Source organism: Lissotriton helveticus, chromosome 8 (assembly GCF_964261635.1).
Source record: "Lissotriton helveticus chromosome 8, aLisHel1.1, whole genome shotgun sequence".
Lineage (NCBI taxonomy): Eukaryota > Metazoa > Chordata > Amphibia > Caudata > Salamandridae > Lissotriton > Lissotriton helveticus.
The window spans coordinates 976,494,240-976,519,326 of NC_136069.1; the positions used below are offsets into that span (position 1 = coordinate 976,494,240).

Consider the following 25,087-nt stretch of genomic DNA (forward strand, 5'->3'; position numbering starts at 1 on the left):
GCACTTGTCGCAATATTGCAATTAGCCCTATATGCTTTAGGTTTAGATCATGGAAAGTTGGGATAAGCGGTGTTGATGAGGGCAGCCCCATTAGTCTCCTCGCAACCTTGTTTTCCCCATTTATTAATTGTTTGGTGTCACCAGTGCCCCAGAGCTCTGATCCATACAATACTCCTGCCTGGACCTTGCATTTATATGGCTCAAGGGCTGGTGTCATGGGTTTGCTTGAGGATAAGCTATACTTTTCACGTACTTCAGACACGTGATCAGCAACAGTATAGTTCGGACCATACATGGTATAGCATAGTCTAGGCCTCTGCTGATTGGACAGGTTCACTATGCCTAACTTGTGTTACCTGTATTATGATGATGCTTCCTATGTGGTTTGTGACAATAAAAGCTGTCCAAGGGCGTGACTATGCTGGCTGTCTCCGTGCTGCACGTATTCGCATTATCTATTGATCTCCAATACATTCTGCTATCTTCTGTGCTATCTTCTGTGCTGACAGAGAGTTGTATCTGTGGTATTATTTCTATATTTCTGTTTCAGCTTCTTCATTTGGTGGAGAATGCGGCTACAGGATGAATAACCTCACCGGCCACCAGGCTGCTGGACCACAGCTTTTTTCGGAGCTCGGAGGCTTGAGGTTTGATGACTCTTGATTTTTGGCTCTACTCTCTCCCTCCATACCCTGGGGTGAGGGACTGTGCCTGCCATGAGTTGGGTTGTATCATATCTCTGGCTTCTGGTTTCTCTCTCCCAGCACATTTGTATGGACATTCTTTGATGAGCTTTTTCCCCTCTTTCTCCCTCTATTTTCGCGTATCTCATGACAGTGTACTTGTGTCCCGGAGACATATTTGTCTCTGGCCTTCCAAATTACATTTTATACCAAAAAGACAATGGTTCCAGTGGAGCATTAAATGTAGTCACAATAAATGATACAACCAAGCATAATAGCAATGAGAAATAAAGGAGGGAGGTGGGGTTTTGAATTTTTGAAATGCGGGGATCGTTCTGATGTGAGTGGGGGATGGAGTTCCAGATTTTGGGGGCGTTTCCAGCAAACGATTTTGCCGCGGTTTTTTGCTTGCGAGTTTTCAGCGGGATGAGTAGCAGAGTGTTGGAGCTCCTGAGGTTCCTGGACTGGCCGGCCCTTTTGAGTTTGGCGGCCAGGTATTCCAGTTTGCCTGTGTGCAGGGCTTTGTGGGTGCGGCAGGCTGTTCTGAAGCTGGCTCGCAACTCAATTGGGAGCCATTTAAGTTCGGATTTCTTAGTTCCGTGACCATTGGGGCTGCCGCATTAAAGGTTGTTTTCAGGGGGCGAGGTGGGATTTTGCTGTCCCAGTCAGGGCTGCAATCCCATAATCAATTCTGGAGAGCACCCGTGCTTGGGTGGCTTGTTGAAGGTCCTTGGGCGGGAGGAAGGGTTTTTATTTTGTATAGTAGTTTCAAATTGAGGAAGGCACTTTTAGCGGATCTTGTACTGTGTTTTTTCATGTCCTGTTTCAGGTCTAGGTTGATACCTAGAGATTTTACTGAATCCGCCAGGGTGAGGTTACCATTGAGGGCGTCAATAGCTTTGAGCCATTCTGCAATTTGGGGGCTTTCGTCTTTGTTGGAGACGAGGAGTATTTCCGTTTTCTCTTGCTTGAGTTTCAGGTGATTGCTTGAGAGCCAATGTTGTAACTCTATGAGCGTGGCGTTGGATCTCTGGATGTCGTCAATGGAGGTGGTTTCCAGATATAGCTGTGTGTCATCCGCATATAGGTAGAAAGGGATGTTGGATTTTCCGAATAGAGTGGTAAGTGGTTCAATGAAATGTTGAAAAGCTGAGGGGAGAGCACTGACCCTTGTGGAACACCCCTGTTGACGGGGTAGAGGTCGGACTCGAAATGTTTAATTTTTATTCTTTGTGAGCAGTTGTGGAGAAAGGAAGAGAACCAGTGGAGGACCGTCTCTTCAAGACCAGCCCTTTCTTGTAGAACCTTGATGAGCAGTTTGTGATCTACTGTATCGAATGCAGCCGATAGGTCTAGGAGGATGAGAAGGCAGCATTGGTCCGAGTCAAGTGACTTGTGTAGATCGTCTATGACATTGAGGATTGCGGTTTCAAGTGCTGCAGCCTTTTCTGAAGCCCGATTGATACGGATCTAGAAGATTGATTTTGTCCAAGGGTTGGGTCAGCTGAGGAAGTACACATCTTTCCAGGATTTTGTACAGAAGAGGTAAGTTCGGTACAGGACTAAAGTTATTCAGATCCTATGTGTCTAGACCTGGCTTTTTCAGCAGTGGAGTGACTTAACAAACTTTGAGGCAATCTGGAACGACTCCTGAGCTCAGTGAGCTGTTAATGATCTTGCACCATAGCGGGGCTAGGACGAGCTTCAGGTCCTTGGTCAGTTGATAGGGTAGCTGATCCAGGGCGTGGGATGAGGGTTTAGCGTTGGAGATTAGTTTGACTATCTCTGCTTCCTGAATGGGAATGAAGGAAGACCAGTGTTTTGAGGGGTTCAAGGAAGCGCAATCGTTTGATTCAGACACCTGGATCTCGGAGGAGGGAATGAGATTTGAGCCAAGTGAGTAATCGATCTTGGCGATTTTGTCGTTGAAAAAGATGGCAAAGTTTTCACATCGTTCTTTGGATGCCTGAGTTGAGGATGTCACTGACTTAGAGGTTTGTTTCCTAATGATATTGAAGAGCACTCTGGGTCGTTTGTTTGCGGTGTCTAGTGCAGAGCAGAAGAAAGATGTATTTTTGCTCTTAATGTGCTTTTTGTAATTCCTGCGGGCTGCTTGGAGTTGATCACGATGGAGGGTGGTGGGATTGTTCCTCCAGATTCTTTCTGAGACTCTTGGATGTCTTCTTTCTTCATTGATGTCAGTGGTGAACCATGATCTGATTGGAATGTTCCTGGATTTTTTTAGTTTCAGAGAGGCAAGGTGATCTTGGGTGAGCGTCATATTAGAGTTGTAAAGAGAGGTGAGTTCCATAGTTGAGAGGTGATAAGGGATGTTGGGGAGGAGCAAGCTTATTCTTTCCTCTAGATCAGCTTGAGGGATCTGAGAAGCGTTGAGAGGCTCCGCCAGGCTACCCGCTCAGGTAATGAAAACGCGCTGGAGGTGGCTAGAGCACGGGAGGCCCTGGTTCAGGCTTTGAAGGATCTTGAGTCACCGGAGGGGGAGGATTGAGCGCCCCACATAAATGTGACTAGCACATATAGTAATTGGCTTTGCTAGCCTTCCACACCACAGGTGAGAGATGTTGAGATATTCTGTAGATGCCCACACCACCGCTGTTGTGAGGGGGGGGGGAGGGTGTTGAGGGAAGGGAAACTGGGGGTCGGGGTGGGAAGACACTGACATTGTGTTGTGCCCTGGTGTTGATTGCCACTGATTGTGGGGTGTAGCGCAGGCTAATAAGGGCTCACCTTCCGTGGAGAGAGGGATGGAAACGAATAAACTGGGACAGTGATGCCGAGGAACAGTGATGTGGCTCATGCAATGCCAGTGCCGGGGATTTGTTGCTGTTTGTATGTTGGGGGCAGGGGAGGAAAAGAAAAGCAGAGTCGATTTTGTTTTTAGCTGACTGGATATGGTTATTTTTTTATGTGCCATGCACACGTGCACTAATTTCCTGCATACCGCCGCCCGCCCTCCGGGTTGTGGGCTAAATGGCTGTGTAATGGGTGTGTACTGGGTGCACGACGACTAATGGAGATATTGTTGATGATCGCAATAACTGTGTGGTGCTTTCCTCTGCAATAAAAATATATTTTCGAAAAAAATCAGCTTGATGGATCTGAGCTGTGTTCCTAACCCATTTGGAGGGGTCTTGCTTGGGGTGTTGAGTTAGGAACGCTTGGTTTATACGGAAAAGGATGATGTGATGGTCAGACCAGTCTACGGGAAGGATGTGGTCGATGGTGATTACATTGCTTCCGACAATAATTGCGTCGAGGGTTGCTCCTCTGTGGAGTGTTTCTTCTGAGCAGTGTTGGGTCAGATTATTTTCTTGTAGGAGGTTGTCTAGGGTTTGAATAAGCAGGTTTTTTGTTTCATTCCATCGTAGATTGAGGTAGCCAAGAACTATATTGTTTGAGTTACCGAGTGCGCAATGGACAATCAAGTCAGAAAGGTGTTCCCTGAATTCGGAGGAGTTGCCTGGGCGGTGGTAAAGGAGATGGCAGATTGATGGCCTGTTATTGCACGTCTTGAGACACTCAAAGGAGCTAAACAGGCAGGGTGCAATTTCCGTGATGGAGATGTTATTCTTGTGAATGATTGCTATGCCCCCTCCCCTATACTCCTGTCTGTCTTTGTTTATCATTGTGAATCCAGGCGGCACCAGCATGTCCATGCTGGGGTAAGAGAGATTGTTAACCCAGGTCTCCGTGATGAATGCTTTGTCTATATCATGGGAGAGGATGGCTTCTGCTAGTTCGGGGCATGTCTAGAGGCCGATCTGCATTTTAGGAGCATGCAATTAGTGGGGGGACCCTTTGTTGCTCAGATTCTTAGTAGATGGGGCTCTAGGTAGAGAAGTTAGGTGAGCTGCGGGTCTAGGGTCTCTCGGTGGAAGGTGTTCTCTTCCGACTCCTGTAATTACTTGGATCATAGATTGGCGGGAGGAATTAGAGGGAGAGTCATAGGTTGAGGCTAGGTATGCCACTTCCCGAGAGGGGAGGGGGGTAGGTCCCAATCATGGTGGCTATTGGGGAGAATCTGCCTGGTATGTCTCTGGGAGACATCTGCGACAGACCCAGGACCTGCTGACCTTCAGGAGACTTCTTAAGACCTGGCTATTCGAGCAGTAGCTGCACCCCCCCCCCCCCTCAGTGCCTTGAGACCCTCAAAGGTGATTAGTGTGCTCTACAAATTGTTGATTGATTGATTGAATGGCTTGCGTCTATTTTGATCACTGCGGCCCCATCTAGTCAGATTGGGCTTACAGGTACATATTGGTGGCAGTAGATTCTTGCTCTCAATTCCTGTGGGTATGACCACAGCGGTCGGCTGACACCAAAACTGTTATAAAGGACCTATGAGTCAGTCAGTCAGTCAAACAAAGCTTTATTCGATTAATTAAAATCATAAAAGCAATTACATCACAATATTAATGATTATAAAAACAATTCATATATTAGGAAAAATCAATAAGAAACTAGTTCATCATAAAAGTTCATGAAATAGTTAAAAACAAAACACCATAGGCAGAGGATAAAAACTGTTTAAAATAGAATCACACATCTAAAACATTCATCAGCTGTCTTTTGGCCTTAATGCGCGTAGCAGCGACCAGGAAATTAGCAACCCCATAAATTACCCTGATGCTACCCAGCAGTTGTAAATACAGGAGAGCGGGTCGCACTTGTGTAAATCCCGCTTCTCTCAATAGTGGGACCAAGAACTGTTTTCTGATATCAGTAAAGTGATCACAAAACATGATAAAGTGCATTAATGACTGATCAGAAAAGTTATCACAACTGCAAGGGATGGACTGATCTAATTTACCCCATATGGGGTAGTCACCCAGGGAAAACTGAATGATGTTGACCTATGAGTCTTTATTGGGCTATATGAAACTGCCACATTACACTGCGACCAGGGTCCAACATTTAACACTTGGGCTTAAAAAAAGGCCTTGTGTTACTCCTCACCCTATCATCCTGAGCCCCATTACGTAGTGGAGACGAAAAAACGTGACTTAAAGCAGTCTTTAACAGCCATGGTCCTAGGCTCAGGTCGCTGTTGGGTCTTGAGGGCTTTAAATAACATGCCAAGAATATCCCTGGGTGGTCGGACTCTCTATGAAATCCTGTTTGGGGTAAATATGTGGGTCTCAAACCTTGACAATCCCTACACAGTGGCAGCAGAAATACCATTTGGCACCAATGAATGTTTGGCTGTTTCAAAGAACTGAAGATTTTAGGGATGAGCAAACAAAGTCCAATCAAACCACACCACCAGTGGAGAAATGATGGTAGGGCTGGCAAGACCTGGCTGGGTCCCAAAGGTTGGGGATCTGGTCAGGGAAAGAATTGTGGGCAAAAAAAGAGTTTGGGCTATTCTACAGAGCGCTTGTACCTGTCCTGGCTGTGGAAGGTACCAGAACTGTACTCTACCGCCTCTTGCCGGTCGCTGAGACAAAGGGTTTATATCCATTGATCTGATCAAACCACACTTCTGATGGATACTTCTGCCTGTGGATTCCTCACCTTTTGAATAATTCCTGTGGCAGCATTCCGCGGGAAATTATTTCCTAGCTCTCCCCGCGCCGATGAGGACGTCACAATGGACCAGTTCCGCACGCGGCATCACGTGACGTCACCGGAGCTACAAAAGGACCTCGTCGGCACCTGCAGGTACTTCGGTCCTGCTTACTCTATGCTTCTCGGAGATCCTCAGGTCCCAAAGCATTTTACAAATTGGTGTGTGCGTTTTTTTAAATATATTTGAATGTTTACTTATTTTAACTATTTTAAAATATAATGTGTCTCATGCTTATCTGATTCCTGCCAGGACTTTTGTTTTGGCAGCACACCCCGTTCCACCGCGGTATCTACCGTTTGCTGTGGAGGGTGATTAGTCGGCGCCATTTTTGCTCCTCGGCCGGCTGGTCGATGGGTGGAGACTGGGGGGTTAGCGCTCTAGTGCGCAGATTCTCCTCAAATAGCTCGACTCTCGGCCGCGCAGTTCCTCTGACGCCTGCAGGTACTTCGGTCCTGCTTACTCTATGTTTCTCGGGAATCCTCAGGTCCCAAAGCATTTTACAAATTGCTGTGTGCCGTTTTTTTATTATATTTGAATGTTTACTTATTTTAACTATTTTAAAATATAATGTGTCTCATGATTATCAGATTGCTGCCGGGACTTTTGTTTTGGCTGCACACCCCGTTCCACCGCAGTATGTACCATTTGCTGTGGAGGGTGATTAGGCGGTGCCATTTTTGCTCCTCTGCCGGCTGGTTGAGGGGCGGAGACTGGGGGGTTAGTGCTCTAGTGTGCTGCATCCCTCCAGCTTTCTTAACCAGCATGCTTCCGGACCCGCGCCAAAGGCAAGTCCGTCTGCGCCAAGTCTTTGCCGGGGATGCTGTTTGTGTAATACAATTTGCTGGCGCTATTAGGCGTTACTCAAGGGCGTACTTGTTGGATATCGGTAAGAGAAATCCTCCTCGTTGCCCTCATGTCTGGAAATCCGAAAGGCTGTCAAAAAAAAGGGCCCTTAATTTGTAGAGGGTATCTCCTATTTAGAGGTGAGGTGATACCTAGTATTTCCCCCTCAACTTTCAGTCTTACTCACACCCACAAACAGAGGCCCCTGCAGGGTTTTCTTATAAACTCCAGGTCCCTTATAAAGAACAATATTGCTTTTAAAGACTTTGTTCTTCAACATGCCGAGGATTGGGTTTTCTTAACCGAAACATGGGCAAATGATTCATCTGGTCCCGAGCTCGTGGAGGCTATTCCCCCGGGCTATTGCTTTTCGAGAATGGACAAGGAGAGACACGACGCAGTGGCGGTCTGGGCATCCTGGTCAGGGATACCTTTACCTGCCGGACAAAGCCTCTCACCTCTACTCTTGATGCCTATCAGGCACTTTATTTCTCCATAAACTTCACTCCCACAGAAACTTTCTCTGGGACTGTTTGTTATAGGCAACCAGGGCCAAGGGCATCGTTTCGACAGGACTTATGCAACCTTTTAGAACCTTATCTGGAACGTATTAATCTCACGCTTCTTGGAGATTTTAATTTTAATTTAGAAAACAATACAAATCATGATACCCTTACACTTTTAAAGGTCTTGAATGGCTGCGGCTTACTTCAATTAGTGAAGTCCTCCAACCACATCGCTGGTCATACCCTTTATGGGATCTTTTCAAATGACGACGCATTTTTGTGAATGTGCCTGTTCCCCTTTCTTGGTCAGACCACTATGCCATTCCTTTTGAGTTAAAGGCCACTATGCTAGGCTCTTTTCAAAAGACACAACCCAAAACGGAAGAAAAACGTAATTTTACTTTGATCTCCAATGAAACTGTGTAATTTTCTCTCTAAATCACAGACCCTGGACTTTTCTAACGTGGATATTGCTGCGGTTGACCTCGTCAAAAGAATTTCTTCTATGATGGATACCCTTGCCCCTAAAAAATCTCACTATTCTGCTAGGTCTAAGCCAACCGCACCCTGGTTCTCTGATCGGTTACGTGATATGAGGAAGGAGTGTAGAAGGAAGGAAAGACTCTGGCGGAAGGACCTGGCTCCGTCAGGCAGAGAGTCCCACAAACAATCTTTGAAGTTTTATAAAGCAGCTATACTCGAGGAAAAAGAAAGATACTTTTCCAATATCGTCAGGGGTCTTACCTCACTCAAGGAGCTTTTTAACATCGTCAAAACTCTTGCTGCTCCTTCTAGTTCAGACAAGGTGGAACCTTCACAGGCACTCTGTGATAGCTTAGCCTCCTTTTTTCACTCTAAGATAGCGGATATCTATGTCCAGTTGGAGATTCAAAATACTACCCAGATACCTGACATTACGTCAGATACTCTCCCTAATAGCGGTCCTAACCATAACACTTCAGGGAGTTTTTGTACTTTCCCTAACCTTACGACTGAGGCCGGAGATCTGCAGATTTAAGGAATTAAATCTGGGTCCCCTCTGGATCCTTGTCCCCTTAAAGTCGTGAAAAGAGCAAAAGAAGCTTTCATCCCCCACTTCATGACAGTGTTGAACGTAGCCATATCTTCAGGACTTTACCAGCTGATCTGGAAGGCTGCAGTGGTCAGACCCATACTTAAGAAGCCCTCACTAGATCCTTCCAGTCTTAAAAAATGTTCGTCCTATTTCCCTTCTCCCTCTTCCCGCAAAAATTCTTGAATCTCACCTCAATTCGCATTTGAGCGCTTACCTGAGGGACCATCAGATTTTAGATGACTCCCAACACAGTACGGAGACTGCCCTCACAATGGTGCTGGATAATATTCGAGTTCAGGTGGACGCGGGTCATACCACTCTCCTGATTTTACTCAACCTTACCGCCGCCTTCGATACCCTGTCCCCCCAGAGATTGGTGGACCGCCTCAAGGAGATAGGGGGCGGGGAACGGGCACTTGATCTCCTTGCGTCTTTTCTTAGTGAGCGGTCCCAACTAGTCAGAATGGGGAGTTTCTCCTCAGAGCCCTCCCCCCTTGCCTGCGGAGTGCCCCAGGGCTCCTCTTTGAGCCCTACCCTGTTTAATATCTATGTGGCCCCACTGGCAAGGGTGGTGAAAGCCTTTGGGCTTGAGGTATTATCTTAAATTGAATGGTGAAAAGACGGAAGTCCTGATCTTTGGGGAAGGCCCGGACATCTGGTCAGGTGAAGGCCTGACTCCTTGGGTACCTGTCCCACTCCTGTTCCCCGTGGGAAAAACCTTGGAGTCATTATTGATAATTCCCTTTCCATGACTCTGCAGGTCTCAAGGACTGTGTCCACCTGTTTCGAGCTTATCCGTAATATAAGAAAAATATCCCAGTTTTTGTCTTTTGAAGCCCGAAAAAAAGGTGGTTGTGGCCTTAATTCTGGCCAGACTAGACTATTGTAATGCCCTTTATTTGGGCATCAACAAGGGTTAGATTTACCGCTTGCAGCTGGTCCAAAACACCGCCGCAAGGCTGGTTTTGAATCTCCCTAAGCATCATTCGGTCTCATCTTCTCTCAGTCTGCTGCATTGGCTTCCGGTTTACCGTAGAGATCTGTTTAAGACCCTTTGCCTCACCCACAACGCATACTATGGTCAGGGCCCTTCTGGCCTAAAAGTCAATATTAAAAGGTATACCCCCCATCCTCCAAAGCTAGACTTTGCTTCCTGAGGTCGCAGCACCTCCGATCGAAGCATTACAGCTGGTCTTTTCCGGCTTGGGAGGAATTGAGAGGGACAAATACATTCCTCAGGGACAGCACAGCCTATAGCAACCCAATGGAAGAAACTTCCAGTGATAGTGGGTTACATGCACAAAATGGGATTAACCAGACAAAAAGTGAGAATCAAACAGCAGCCAGTTAAACTGACGGCGATGGCAGCTTGAGTGGGAGCTCAGCCATGAGCCAGGCAGAGCTTCTCCAGGCAAGAGGACAAGAGCTGGACAGGATGCAACAAAACCGGGGAGACAGTGACATAGGGCTGCTGAGATTAAGCTGCCAGTCTGATATTCCTCTCTAGGGGATCCTGCTTACAGGTTAAACGAAAATATCCGGCAGCGCATAATCAGTGAAAGCAAATTCTTTAGAGACAGCACAGCCTAAATGAGTAGCAGAACACCCCCGATGCAGCAGCTCCGATTGGAGAACAATGGCTTGTCTTTTTCGGCTTGGGAGGAGGTGGGAAAGATGAATGTTGCAATAAAATGCAAGCAGCTACGGGCCTGAAGCACACACAGTGTAACACAGACAGGGCAGGAAAAAAAGGCAATAAATAGTCACCCCACGAACAGATAAACACAGCCAAGCGTAATGCTACTGTAGTTAGTCCCTGCTGCCTGGGAGGAACAAAGAGAAAAGGAAGGACAAACAGGTTGACTGACCACTAGCAAGAAAGGATTTTTAAAGGAGATTAAACAAACAAATGAAAAGCTGGGGGATGGCTTTAAACCCACGTAGAAGTATACTAAAGTAATAAAGAGGTTGTACGCTTACACTCGACCTAAGGAGGAAAGAAACTACGATCCACACCTCTGTCCGGAGAGGGCTAATTGCACAGAAGCAGCTGGCATTCCACCTGTGAACGGTTTAAAAAACTGAATTTCATGTTTTCTTTATACAGGGTCTCCATAATGTTTGTACAGTGGTGGTTTGTTAATTTATTAATTACTCAATGCCTGCCACCAGCAGCCGAGCTCACCACTTCCTGCTAACGTGCCTCTGCCTTGCAGCCACTGATTGGTATTTACAGGCTACCTTATTAGCGCTGACCCCAGCAGGCCCCACCAGATGATGCCAACATTTCTATCAGTGATCCGGCCTGCTAATGCACATATTAACACCTCGTGCTCGGCTATTAGGCATTCTAGAATGGACACAGTGCTGCTTTAAATGTCAAGTACTTGCACTTCTTACAGTGTCCCCACCCCCTTAACATGCAACAACTACTACCACCAGCTGCCTTGTGCTTCTACCTTAGTAGTTTTCTTAAACAGACCATAGTGGTGTAGATTAGTAAGAGGGGCGTGTCGAGGTAACCCAGGGAAGGAGTGAGGCTGCGGTGCAGTTTGTCAGTATTTTCCCATTCATAATTTCTAAATACAGACAAAGGAAAAATAGTTTTCCCTCTGAATTAATATATAAAAATCAATTTAAATGGAAAACGGAGAGCCTTATGTATAATCCTGGCAAATTCCATTTAAATCCATTCAGCTGTTTTCAGGCTGTGTCAAATACAGTAGTCTACGGAAAATGCATTCATGGAAAAATGAGTTTTGGCACCTCCCCCCCTTTTATCTTTGCACCCCTTAACGATTCCCCCCCAAAGAATTACATAATCACAAAATGTAGAAAATGCTATAGGTCTGGAAAGTTTTGTGGTGATTTGTCATATTGGTGGCAAGTTATTAGGGAGCAAAAATCCGAAGAATTCCTATCTCTGGAAATCCTAACTATAACTACAGTGGCAATTAGATTTAATGGGATTTTTCTTTTTTTCTATGGTATTTGTATGTATTTGTATTTTGGTTTACATAATCACATGACCTTAAATATGTCTTTTAGTTGTCTGTGTAGAAATTCTGAAACTTTACATATACAATCTAGTTTACTTTCTGGGCTTCCTTGCTATCTTTAGTAGTATTGTGCAACATATGAAGCATAAAGTGAATGAAAGTCATCATTAATTTTATGAAAATTTGAATTCATATTTTTCCTGGTGGAAAATGATTATGTCCTCCATATAGTAGTTTATATAGATCACCGGTTCTTCAGTTTTCCATTCTGTTACACAGGAGTGCATAAGGAATACGGTTTGGCTTGTTGGGCACAGTTTTCTTTTGTGAGGCAGAGAGAATGCAGAGAAGGCTTATGCTGATTAAGATGTATTTTATTTGTTATGCATTTGTTTATTGCTTTTCATTAGCATGTGGCCATAAATGTGTCTTTCCGTTGTTCATGTAGTAAATCTAAAACTTTCCATATGCAGACTAGTTTATTTTTTTGGGCTTCCTTGCTACATTTAGTAACATTGTGCTGGTGGCCAGCTAGTCTGGGCATGCCCCCTTTCCCCAAACAGCGGTAAAGAACTTAGGGGTTTGGTTGGACTCATCTTTAAACTATCGAGTCCACACCAAAAAAACAGCAGGGACCTGCTTCGGACTTTTACGAGGGCTCAGACCACTGTCGGGCTTCTTTGATGCCTCTGCACGTCAGGTCATCATCCAAGCGATGGTTCTGTCCAGACTGGACTATACCTGCTCCCTCTATTTAGGGTCCAATAAAGCCGAGGTTCAGAGGCTGCAAAGGACACAAAATGCAGCAGCCAGACTACTCCTAGGCCTGCGCAAGTCTTGTTCTGTGTCCAGTGCCACGCTCCGTCCATCATCCCCTTTTGTATCGCTTTGTTCGCCCTAAGTGTGGCAGGGTATGCTCAGACGTGAGTCCCTTACTCACTTGGCAACTGGATTCAAGATAGGCTGGCTGATGAGGATTATGAATCCGAAACCGGTCCTAGGATGCTTGGCAGTTCGGGCTGGACTGTTCCCATGAGGCACAGGGTCAGACTGATTTGCATATGGCCATGTCTGAACTGGGGTGGCGGAGTGAGCTAAAGAACGGTGATGGATTAAACCCAGATCAGTTGACTGGGTGTGAGTGTTTGTATTGTCAACGCTCCGTCCATCACCACCTTTGGTTTTTCTTTGTTCGCCCTAAGTTGGCAGGGTATGCTCAGACGTGAGTCCCTTGCTCACTTTGCCACTGGAGTCAAGCAAGCCCGGCTGAAGACGGCTGTAATGCCAGAAACCGGTCCTGGGAAGCTTGATTCCGGTCCAGGGAAGACATGGCTTGGCAGTTCGGGCTGGACTGTTCCCATGAGGCACAGGGTCAGACTGATTTGCATATGGCCATGTCTGAACTGGGGTGGCGGAGTGAGCTAAAGAACGGTGATGGATTAAACCCAGATCAGTTGACTGGGGGTGAGTGTTTGTATTGTCAACGCTCCGTCCATCACCACCTTTGGTTTTTCCTTTTTCGCCCTAAGTTGGCAGGGTATGCTCAGACGTGAGTCCCTTGCTCACTTTGCCACTGGAGTCAAGCAAGCCCGGCTGAAGACGGCTGTAATGCCAGAAACCGGTCCTGGGAAGCTTGATTCCGGTCCAGAGAAGACATGGCTTGGCAGTTCGGGCTGGACTGTTCCCATGAGGCACAGGGTCAGACTGATTTGCATATGGCCATGTCTGAACTGGGGTGGCGGAGTGAGCTAAAGAACGGTGATGGATTAAACCCAGATCAGTTGACTGGGGGTGAGTGTTTGTATTGTCAACGCTCCGTCCATCACCACCTTTGGTTTTTCTTTGTTCGCCCTAAGTTGGCAGGGTATGCTCAGACGTGAGTCCCTTGCTCACTTTGCCACTGGAGTCAAGCAAGCCCGGCTGAAGACGGCTGTAATGCCAGAAACCGGTCCTGGGAAGCTTGATTCCGGTCCAGGGAAGACATGGCTTGGCAGTTCGGGCTGGACTGTTCCCATGAGGCACAGGGTCAGACTGATTTGCATATGGCCATGTCTGAACTGGGGTGGCGGAGTGAGCTAAAGAACGGTGATGGATTAAACCCAGATCAGTTGACTGGGGGTGAGTGTTTGTATTGTCAACGCTCCGTCCATCACCACCTTTGGTTTTTCCTTTTTCGCCCTAAGTTGGCAGGGTATGCTCAGACGTGAGTCCCTTGCTCACTTTGCCACTGGAGTCAAGCAAGCCCGGCTGAAGACGGCTGTAATGCCAGAAACCGGTCCTGGGAAGCTTGATTCCGGTCCAGAGAAGACATGGCTTGGCAGTTCGGGCTGGACTGTTCCCATGAGGCACAGGGTCAGACTGATTTGCATATGGCCATGTCTGAACTGGGGTGGCGGAGTGAGCTAAAGAACGGTGATGGATTAAACCCAGATCAGTTGACTGGGGGTGAGTGTTTGTATTGTCAACGCTCCGTCCATCACCACCTTTGGTTTTTCCTTTTTCGCCCTAAGTTGGCAGGGTATGCTCAGACGTGAGTCCCTTGCTCACTTTGCCACTGGAGTCAAGCAAGCCCGGCTGAAGACGGCTGTAATGCCAGAAACCGGTCCTGGGAAGCTTGATTCCGGTCCAGAGAAGACATGGCTTGGCAGTTCGGGCTGGACTGTTCCCATGAGGCACAGGGTCAGACTGATTTGCATATGGCCATGTCTGAACTGGGGTGGCGGAGTGAGCTAAAGAACGGTGATGGATTAAACCCAGATCAGTTGACTGGGGGTGAGTGTTTGTATTGTCAACGCTCCGTCCATCACCACCTTTGGTTTTTCTTTGTTCGCCCTAAGTTGGCAGGGTATGCTCAGACGTGAGTCCCTTCCTCACTTTGCCACTGGAGTCAAGCAAGCCCGGCTGAAGACGGCTGTAATGCCAGAAACCGGTCCTGGGAAGCTTGATTCCGGTCCAGGGAAGACATGGCTTGGCAGTTGGGGCTGGACTGTTCCCATGAGGCACAGGGTCAGACTGATTTGCATATGGCCATGTCTGAACTGGGGTGGCGGAGTGAGCTAAAGAACGGTGATGGATTAAACCCAGATCAGTTGACTGGGGGCGAGTGTTTGTATTGTCAACACTCCGTCCATCACCACCTTTGGTTTTTCTTTGTTCACCCTAAGTTGGCAGGGTATGCTCAGACGTGAGTCCCTTGCTCACTTTGCCACTGGAGTCAAGCAAGCCCGGCTGAAGACGGCTGTAATGCCAGAAACCGGTCCTGGGAAGCTTGATTCCGGTCCAGGGAAGACATGGCTTGGCAGTTCGGGCTGGACTGTTCCCATGAGGCACAGGGTCAGACTGATTTGCATATGGCCATGTCTGAACTGGGGTGGCGGAGTGAGCTAAAGAACGGTGATGGATTAAACCCAGATCAGTTGACTGGGGGTGAGTGTTTGTATTGTCAACGCTCCGTCCATCACCACCTTTGGTTTTTCTTTGTTCGCCCTAAGTTGGCAGGGTATGCTCAGACGTGAGTCCCTTGCTCACTTTGCCACTGGAGTCAAGCAAGCCCGGCAGAAGACGGATGTCTGAACTGGGGTGGCGGAGTGAGCTAAAGAACGGTGATGGATTAAACCCAGATCAGTTGACTGGGGGTGAGTGTTTGTATTGTCAACGCTCCGTCCATCACCACCTTTGGTTTTTCTTCGTTTTACAAGACACCATACATAACATACAAGGCTGTTGTCAGGCACACCTAAATTTGTCTCCGTTAAAAAATAATTAATTCAGCTACTCTGGCTTCCTGTGAAACAAAGGGTACGTTTTAAGGCCCTTTGCACAGCCTTCAAAGCCCGTAATGGAATAGGCCCTGACCATTTGAGGCAAAGGTTCAAGTGGTATGTTCCTGGTAGGCATCTTCGGTCCACAATGGCAAACAATTTCCAAATCCCTACATTTAAAAAAGTCAGTTGGGGAGGTAAGAGTTTCATCACCTGCACATCCAAGGACTGGAACGACTTGCCGTTCCAGCTGAGGAATGCGGCTGATCTCCTTTCCTTTAGAAAGGGACTGAAGACTTGGCTTTTCACTCATAAACCTTTTTTCTCCGCTAACTGACGGGCAGTGCATAGCGCCAGGGCACCTCAGGGTAACCACTGCGCTCTATAAATCCAATTAACATAACATAACATATGAAACAACAGATATCACTAAGTTTATTTGCCTTATAACGTACCAACCCACTTAACCAATTTGGTTGCCCCATAAAAAAAGATCATTTGCATACTATATTCTTTATTCCGGTCAATTTTTGTGCAAATCCAGACTGCTGTTTTTGTGCTACGTTCCGCAGCAAAACATCTATGTAAAATGCACGGAGGTCAAAATATGTTTTAGAACCCCCTTTTGACTTTGGAACCTCCTTAATAAATCTCTGCAAAACTTTCCATCAACCACCAATGTACAGCACAGAATAGTTCTGGAAAGTTTCATGGAGATTCGTCTAACAGCTGCAAAGCAATCAAGGGCCCAAAATTTAAAAAAAACGATTTCTGCTAACCAAAATTATAACTACACAGTGACTAGCGCCATTCTGTAATCTAGATATATCCAATGAGTGCCCCTTTAAAAATCACTTTTAGTGAAGCTAATGTAAAGCACTAGGATTAGCGATAGATTGACTAACTAAAACTACATGCCACTAAGATGCCCTCGCATTGCCTCCTCCTAGATCCCATGACTGATAAAGTGATATCGCTCACTTACAAGAAACTTGTGAATAATTGCACAGACTGCATGGGCCGTCTACGAGAGGCATGGGGATTGGACGTGGGCCTCCTTGAGGACGATGACTGGGCCGAGGCCTTACAGAGCCCTAGAGAATTGCCATTCGGGCACCCTTTAGGCTTGTCCAGCTTCGTATTCTCTATAGATTGTATGCCTCTTGAATGGTCCACGTACGCATCGGTAACTGTATGACGGATCAGTGTGTTCGAGGATGTGGTGAGTCTGGGTCCTTTTTTCATATTTTATGGTCCTGCCCCAAAATTCAAGGATACTGGGATGGTATTACCAGTGATATCAGAGATAGTGGGAGAGAGTGTCCCACTAGAACCAAGGTGGCATATTCTAGATTCTAGGAGTAACAGGGGAAATGACGGGGCCGCAATGGGCCAAGACTTGGCTGGCCTTAGCTGGGGTGGGCAAGAGAAACATCGCCCGGGCATGGGGGACGGCGACGACCTCCACACTGGAAAAAAGATATGGATTTGTGTGAGGGTGCGGAGCGGGTGATATATCAGAGCCTGGGCTGCCCACATACAACCGAAAAGATATGGGGAGCATGGGCCCAATATCGAGGTCTGTGGACAATGTCACAGGGGGTGCTCCAGTAATTGCCAAGGAGACGAGAGGCTCCTCTATTCATAGATTGTACGGTTAATGTCAGCTATTGGGTGCCAAAGATGTTTGTCATGTTCTGAGATGCCTGTGATGATGTTCCTCCTGTACTGCTACAATGTAATTGATGATGATGATCTGAAGCTTGTTTTTTTCTTTTTTCTTTATGTTTAATAAAAAGATCTTTAAAGATTCCCGCTCATTGTGTCTTTCATAAATACATGGCTTGTTAACAGAGTGTTCCGGTGTTTATACAAATACAATTGTTTCTTCTTGAGAAACAAGTTCTGCTTTGGATTTTATAATGTTATTATTCAGAAATCTACTAGTATCTTCGAAAATGGCTTTCATACTGGGTGCAGTAGGACAAGTCCTTACTTTGGACATCTGGGTGTGTTTTTTATTGCCTCCTCTTCTACATAGTCAAAAGCCAAGGCCCAGACCGTTGGTAGCAAAAAACCATTTTTTTTATTTACTCATAGATTTTTCTATTCATCTTCAATAAATCACACTTTAGGGAATACCAACATGATAGGTAGTGGATATTGCAGTAAGGACCTGGTTCTGAAGAAAGCCATAAACCTTCTGGGGTTTCATATTGATTGAAACATGTCAACTTAAGGAAACAATGGACAATTACAATGTTTTTAACCATTACTCAGAGAAACTTGAAAAAACATTGGGCCAGATGTATCAAAGAGTTTTTTTTTAATTTCACAAACATTTTTCATTGAGAGAGATGAGTAAGCATTACAGACGTGAGCAGAAATCATGCATGGTTCCGGTATCAACAAGAGCAAGTATGCAAGTATAACGGGAACAAAGGAGGGGTAAATTAAATTAACATAAGAAACGAAAAACAATAATCAATATAAACAAAAATAATAATGTAAAGCACAGGCATTGCATCAGTACATTTACAAGGTTACAGTCATAGGTGGAGCAAGGTAGCCATATAAGTCAATGAGGTTAGTCGCCTGGGCAGGTAGGCAGCCCGAACTATGGGCAGGGTGTATATGTGCATAATCATGGTGGTTTAAATAGGTCGAAGTGAGCGTCCAGCGAGGACCATAGGTTCCTATAGGGGGGGCGCCAGGGTGTAGCTGCCAGCGCAATATTGTCGGCTCCTCTGAGGTTCGAGACCCAGTTGAGCCAGTGGGGGAAAGAAGCTTTGCCAGTGTCCTTCCAGTTATTCAGTATGAGTTTGACCGCTGCTGTCAAAAGTAAGTCAAGTAGGGCTTTATCATTTTCATTGAGGTTAACAGCTTTGGTGAAACCCATGACTAAGGTTGCAAATTCCCTCGGGAGCGAGACATGCAGCACTTTGGTGATAAATTCGAAGATTCTATCCCAGTATTCGGATACACAGGGGCATTTGAATATTAGATGTTCAAGGTCCCCACCCTCTGCCATGCAGTTCCAGCAGGAGTCATCTTCCTTGATGTTGTGCAGGAAGAGTCTCCTAGGAGTCCAAAAAGCTTTGTGGAGAAGCCAGAATTTAGATTGGGATAATGTAGGGCTGATTTTGTGTCGTGAGACAGATTCCCATATTCTGGCCCACTCTGCTTCCGAGGTTGGTGTGGAAGAGTATGAGTCCCAGAAGGACTGTGTGGATGTTGTCAGCTTTGTGGACTGTGGGCGGATCAGTTTGTATATTCTGGACACCTGATGACCCAGTCTATTAATCGTGTGTAGGTAGCCAGGAAGGGAGGGGGTGATGTTGGATAAGTCTGTTTTGGAGAGGGCCACTTTGATGTGTAAGAAGTAATAGAAGTCTATGTTCTGGAGTTGAAACTTGTTTTGTAGGTCGTTGAAAGTGAGTGGCAACGGACCATCAAACAGCTGATGAGGGAAGTGTATACCCTTCTCTATCCAAGTAGGATTATTCATTGGTTTCCCTTTGTATAGCAGTCTGGTGTTGTTCCACAGTGATTCCCATCTTGATTTACAAAATTGGTGCGGTAAAAATTTGCTTACGTGAAGAAGGGCAGCCTTCGTGTTTCTGAAGATAGTACCTGAGGATACAGTGGGTTGTGGTTTGGTAGTGAGGAGGGTGGAAGGGGGAAGGCCACGCAGAATGGATTTTTCCACCATCAGCCACACTGGGGTGTAGTCTGGGTGTGGAGTGAGCCAAAAAGCCCCTTGTCTAGCTAGGAACGCGGTTTGATAGAGCTTAAAGTCGGCTAGATTGACGCCTCCTAGGGATTTATCCAGCCTTAGTTTTTTTATGCTAATTCTGGCTTTTTTCCCTTGCCAAAGGAAGGAGGAAATTAATTTATCAAGTTTGGAAAGGAAATCCTTTGAGAATGTGAGGGGCAGCATAGTGCTCAGGTAGTTGATTAGCGGTGATGATATCATTTTTATAGCTTCAATCCTTCCCCACCAAGTGATAAATCGTGGGGACCAGCCGTCAAGGATTCTTTTAACTTTTGTCAATGTCAACGTTTCGTTGTGTGTGATGGTGCTCATTAATTTGTCGGTAAACTCTATTCCTAGATATTTTATAGCTCCTGTCTGCCAAGCTAGACCTGAGGTACCAAGAACTTCTTTGGTGGTGAAGATGTTTAGTGGTTTAACTTCGCACTTGTCTTTGTTTAACTTGTATCCCGATAGGTACGAGTACTTGCTGATTGAGGTCATGAGACCCTCGATCGATTTGGCCGGGTTTTCTGTTGCAATTAATATATCATCAGCATACGCTGCCAATTTTATCTGAGTATCTCCAAAGGAGACTCCCTGAATATCTTCATTCTTTTTGATGTCAGTTAGAAGGGGTTCAAGGGCCAAAAGGAAGAGTGCCGGAGAGAGTGGGCAGCCCTGTCTGGTACCTTGGTAGAGGCGAAATGGGTCAGAGAGGGTGCCATTAATTGCTATCCGAGCCGAGGGGGAGGCGTACAGGGCCATCACCATTGTGATGAACGATTGTCCGAGATTGAATGAGCGCATACAGTATTGAAGAAAAGACCATGAAACCTTATCGAAGGCCTTTTCAGCGTCCAGGGTGATCGCAACCATCGGGGATTGGGAGTTGTTAGCTTTCTCTAAAATGTGGCACAGAAGTCTGGTGTTGTCATTTGACATCCTATGTTTCAGAAAGCCAACTTGCGACGGGCTTATTCATTTGGGAAGAACAGCGTTTAGTCGGTTCGCTAGGATTTTGGCATATATCTTGCAATCAAGATTTATCAAAGAGATGGGGCGGTAGTTTTTGGTGTGGAGCGGGTCTTTTCCCTCTTTAGGGATCACGACTATGTTGGCTTCGCTCATAGAGGGTGAGATACATCCACTGGACGCCGTAGAGTTGAGAACAGTGTGGAGCGTGGGGGTAAGTTGGTTTTCAAAGGCTTTATAAAAAGAAGCAGTGAAGCCATCTGGGCCGGGGGCTTTGTTATTTTTTAGAGATTTGATGGCCTCTGCGATCTCTGTTTTACTGATGGTGGAACCTAATCGTGTTTTGTCAGATTCTGAAAGTTTAGGAAGGTCTAGAGACTCAAGGTATTCGGTGCAAGCTGCTATGTCCAGTGATTTGTCATTCTTGTAAAGCTCTTCGTAGAAGGATTTGAATGTATCAAGGATTTTAGTTTGATTTGTGTGGGTAGTATTTGTGGCGTCTTTTATTGATGAAATGGTTGACAGCTTTTGCTTATGTTTGAGATACGAAGCCAGCAGTTTACCTGCTTTATTTCCTTCACAAAGTTTTAGGGCTTTGAAGCGGTTAATCCAAACGCCCGCTCTTTTACTAGTTATGGCATTGTACTCATACTTCTTTTTAGTGAGAAGGTCGAGGGGATTGAGGTCTTGAGGGTTGGCCTTGTTCCGGTCTTCTAGGATTGTGATATCTCGTTCCAATTGTTCCAGGTCTTTGTTTAATTTTTTATTGGTTTTAGCTCTAATATTTATAATGACTCCACGGATTGTGGCCTTAAGGGCGTCCCATAGAGTGTTAGGTTTGGTATCAGCGGTATCGTTTAGGAGTAAGTATTCCTCGATGGCATCCGCTATCTTGAGTTTGTCCTCTATGTTGGTAAGGATTTCGTCGTTAAAACGCCACCTTCTAGGCGGGCGAATCGAGCGGGAGCCTGCAAGTTTGGTGTGAATACATGCATGATCGGACACCAGTTTGGGGGCAATACCAGTTTCTTCAATCAGGTGTGCGAATGAGGTGGATAATAGGATGAAATCAATACGTGAATAGGAGTTATGTGGGGCAGAGTAGAAGGTGTAGTCTCTCCCATCGGGGTTCTGTAGTCGCCAAGAATCTTTGAGACAGTAGCGCTCACAGAGACGGAGAAGGGCCCCATGTGACCGTGAGGGGTGGAATGAGCACTTGGATTGTCGGTCTAGTAAGGGGTCTAGGGGTAGGTTAAAGTCGCCCCCCACTATTAGTAGTTCATCTTGGGAGATATGTTCAATGGACCGAGAGACTGAATCCCAGAATGTGGGATCGTCGGAATTAGGGCCATATATATTCACTACATGTATGGGATCGTCCTCTCTGCGTAGATGAGTCACTAGTAACCTACCATCTGTATCGTGAGTGTGTGATAGCAGTGTCAGATTGGCATTCTTAGACAACAGTGTGATTACACCACCTTTCTTTTTTAGCGCAGGAGAGGACAGGACGTGGGATGACCAGTGTATGTTAAGGAATCGCAAGTCCTCCTCAGAAAGTTTTGTTTCCTGTAGAAGAACGATATCTCCTTTCGTTTTTGCTAGATAGTCGAACACTTTCCGCCTTTTCACCGGGTGGTTAAGTCCTTTGACATTTAGTGAAATCACTTTAAGATCGTCTTTAATTGAGTTGGAGTTAGCCATCGGTAAAATGTTTCATCGCTCGTTGGGAAGCTGGCGGCGTGGTGTGCGACAAACGGGGTGTTGTGACGAGTTCGGGTGCCGTAATCTGACAAAATCGGATAAATTTCAGTGCAACCTTTTTTGACAATATGCATAAATACAAGTGTTGTGATGCGTACCTGCAGCCTGGGTTGTGGAAACAATAAGGGATAAAGTGGATTTGGTGTGGCGAGTTGTGTGTGGTAACTCTGTGAAACATAAGTATTAGCATAAAAAACAGAATGTGATACAAAATGAGAAGGAACCTACTGAGACTCTGCCAAGTGACTGCTCCTACATCCTCTCTCTTTTCCCCTCCCTCTAAATGATCCCTCCCTCTCCCCCCTCCCTCCCTCCCCCCCAAATACGTACGTAGGGAGTACGACGACAGTACCATGCTACGCAAAACAGGAGTAACAATAACAATAATGAGTGCATATTATCAATCCCAGATGAATGTAGACGGTTAGTATAACCAACAGTATAAACAACAGGAAAGTTTTTCTCGGTGATACCGCGACGCATTGCAGCGATTCCTCACGGGCTGTACTGCTAAACCCATGGAGGACCCTCCGGTATCCTGATCGGGAAGTTCTGACCCTCAGCTGAGAAGAAAACTGGGTTTTTCAACCCGACACGCGCCGACAGCAATGAGCTCTAAAATGGCGCCTTGATGTCCGGACGGAGACGCCTGACGGAAGGCTGTGTCCTCGCGCCCTACCATCGCGGGCTAGGACCGGAGCACCTGTGGGGACATGAGCCGCTCCAAAGACGAACAGATCTCCCCTATTAAGGTGAGGAGTGCCATCTACCTGCCCGCATCACCTAATTGACCGGAACGTTTTGCCTGACCCTAAAATGGCGGCTCTTTAGTAACGTGAGCACCTTCAACGAGCAATTAAGAGGCAAACACCGGCAGGGCAACGCTTGACTCGAGCTAACCAACGCTTCTGCATAGCTAGTTGCAGAGAGAGAGAACACCTCGCTGGCCCTGTTATTCCCCACAAGTCAATAACCTCGTCATCAAGGCAACATGAGGAAAGATCGATGAGGAGTGGCTAGTACTATCACATGGTGACAGAATGCTGGGGAAGGTGCGCTGGATTATCGCTATTGGCATTGCTTCCACACGGGGGTGATCCTCTATAAGTGAGTCCCCTTAACTTTAACTCTTTCTTACTTGATACCGCCCTTGGAGCCGTCTGCCTTTAAGCTCCTGCCCACCACCTCCTACCCACGCATTGGACACTGCCCACAAGAACAGCGAGGTTTAATAGTGCCAACCATCCCTAGCACAATGGCATTCAGAGAAGACAGGAACACCGTAAAAAAAGTGAAACCAGATCCTTTAATTTCCGACTCACCAATCAAAAACAAAGCTGATATGGCGGCCACAATGGAGATGATCTTGAAGAAACTGTCAGACCTTACGGATATCTCCAAATCAACCAAAGCCAACACGGACTCAATGCAACTTGAAATGACCGCAATTAGGGCCAACATGAGCGCTTTAACCTCGGGCCTGGGAGCCGCAGAACAACGGATTAGCGATGTGGAGGATCTATCGCGACAATCAACATCCAGGATCCAACGCCTGGAAGACACGACCGACGCCCTCAGACGCCATAATGCGGAGTTAGAGGACCGCAACAGACGGGGGAACGTTAGAATTTTCGGCATACAGGAAAATGCGGAAAATGATGCTGATTCTTGCGTGGCCTTCCTAGAATCATGGATCCCCATGATTACCAAGACTGAGTTCCCACATGGCCTCGAACTCGACAGGGCGCATAGGATCCCTACCTTCACGAGCAGGAATGCTAAAGGCCCCAGGCCAATGATATGCAAGCCGCTCAGATATCAGCACGCTGATCTGATTCTCCAATATGCGAGGAAAAATCACTCCATTACATGGGAAGGACACAGGATCATCTTCACGCAGGACTTCTCCAAAGACACAGTGGATGTACGTAAGGGCTTCCTGGACCTCCGCCCTAAACTTAGATCCAAGAACATCCCCTTCTCTTTCGCAGGACCAACCAAGTTCAGAATTATGATAAATGGCCACCCGAGATTCTTCACCGACCCGAAAGTCCTGGCGCATCTTCTCGAAGAATGCCCAACGCAAGAAATGGACCAATCGACCGGCTTCTCCAACAAAAGGAAGACCACGTGCCCGACTCAACAAGATGGAGCCAGTTAGTTCCATGTCACTCTTCATTCATCCAGTGGACCGGCATCGGTTGCCTCGACGGAATCCTCCTCCGTAGAACTTTACTCGGCTCGTGACACGGGCTCCTAAACTCTGCATGCCAGGCTCATCGAATCTACAGTACCGTGAGTTTGTAAGCGTGGCAACCTATGGCCAGCATAATGACTTCATATAGCATGTGACTATTTACGATTTGTGAATGCTTATGACTCACGCAAGTTATTGCATTTAGACCAATGGGTACTCTTGTACATTTTGCTCATCTCAAAGTAGCGCCTCCACTCTGGATCTTGACATTCCACATACTTAACACATGATGGGAGTAGCGCATCCCAACGAGTATACCATGGTCGCATCTATTAGATACATAACCTCTAAACTGCCCTTTACCTATTTAGTCCATATTAGGTCAAACTTGTTATGGCCTGTTATTCGTATTTTGCTAACAATCTCCTCTAGGCCACTTTCCTGTTGTTTATGTATCAAAGAGTTTTACCCATTCTGTGTCTATGGAAAAATGTCATCATACATATGACCCATAATTTTATATTAGGTTGTGTTACGTCAAATGTTCCTCAATCCTCTTAACATTTAAAAGACCTAGGACGGATTATTTTGATATACGCTGCTGTTTGGTCACAAGTCACCCATGGGGTCACCAAATAAGAACTCCCATTTGGATGGCTACCCTGACTAAGAATCGTCTAGGCCAGGTTTGGGCGACGGTCCAAGGTCCTAAAAAAGGAAGATACCAGCCAGTACGACCATAGGTTTCCCACTTAAAATACACAAAAGTCGTGCAGGGTAAAATTAATTAGTGTTTCTCCAACAATGGGGCCATTATACTTGCAGTTTCAGTGTATTCAGTAGTGAGGCAGTATTCCTCTCGCTCCTATTTTTTGTAAGCAAGGAATATTTATTCATGCTATCTAGAGCCTATGGCAACAGACCCTGCCTAATCAATGAA

The 25,087-nt window shown here is 46.3% G+C and overlaps 1 protein-coding gene across 3 annotated transcripts in view; it reads right to left on the minus strand.

Annotated features, from left to right (window-relative positions):
- RIOX2 (ribosomal oxygenase 2) overlaps nt 1-25,087 on the minus strand; it is a 905,982-nt gene that overhangs the window by 77,406 nt on the left and 803,489 nt on the right. The window lies entirely within an intron of this gene.